Here is a 991-nt window from a genome sequence, read left to right on the forward strand (position 1 = left end):
CTAAATATTTCATTTCCTAAATATTCTGTGTTCTACCCATTCATTCATTCATTCTTCCTCCTATCCTCTCAATCCTTAGCAACCACTGATCCACAATTTCCTCTCTTATTAACATCTTGCTATAGTGTGGTACATTTCTTACAATTGATGAGCCAATATTGATACATTATTGTTAACTGAACTCCATAGTTTTCATTAGGGTTCACTCTTTGTGTTATATGTTCCATGGGTTTAGAGACAAATATATGACATGTACCCACCATTATACTATCATACAGAGTAAGTATGTGGCAGTTTCATTGCCTTAAAAATCACCTGTGCTCCACCTATTCATCCCTCTCTCACTCTGCATGAATCCTTGACAACCACTGATCTTTTTTACTGTCTTTATAATTTTCCAGAATGTTTTATTTTTACTATCTTCATAGTTTTCAGAGTGTCATATTATTCTAGTTGGAATAATAGAGTATACAGAATTTTAGATTGGCTTCTTTCACTTAGCAATATGTATTTAAAATTTCTTCATGTTTTATGTATTCATTTGTTTTTATTGATGAAAAATACTCCATTGTATAGATGCACCACATTTGTCTACTAAAGCACATCTTGGTTACTTCCAAGTTTTGGCAATTATGGATAAAACTGCTACAAACATTTGGGTGCAGGTTTTTGTGTGGACGTAAATTTTCAGCTTTCTTAGGTAAATACCTAGGAGTGTGATTGTTGGAGCTTATGGTAGTCTGTATTTAACTTTTAAGAAATTGCCAGACTGTCTTCCAAAGTGTCTGCACCATTATGTCCCCACCACGAAGGAATGAGAGTTCCTGTTCCTTGTACCCTTGTCAGCATTTGGTGTCAGTGTGCTGGGTTTTAGCCATTCTAACAGGTGTAGTGGTATCTCACTGTCCTAATTTGTAATTGCCTAATGACATGTGATGTTGAACAACTTTTCATATCCTTATTTGTATATTTTATTTAGTCAGGTGTCTGT

The sequence above is a fragment of the Myotis davidii genome, unplaced genomic scaffold (assembly GCF_000327345.1).
Source record: "Myotis davidii unplaced genomic scaffold, ASM32734v1 scaffold46, whole genome shotgun sequence".
In the NCBI taxonomy this organism is placed as follows: Eukaryota; Metazoa; Chordata; class Mammalia; order Chiroptera; family Vespertilionidae; genus Myotis; species Myotis davidii.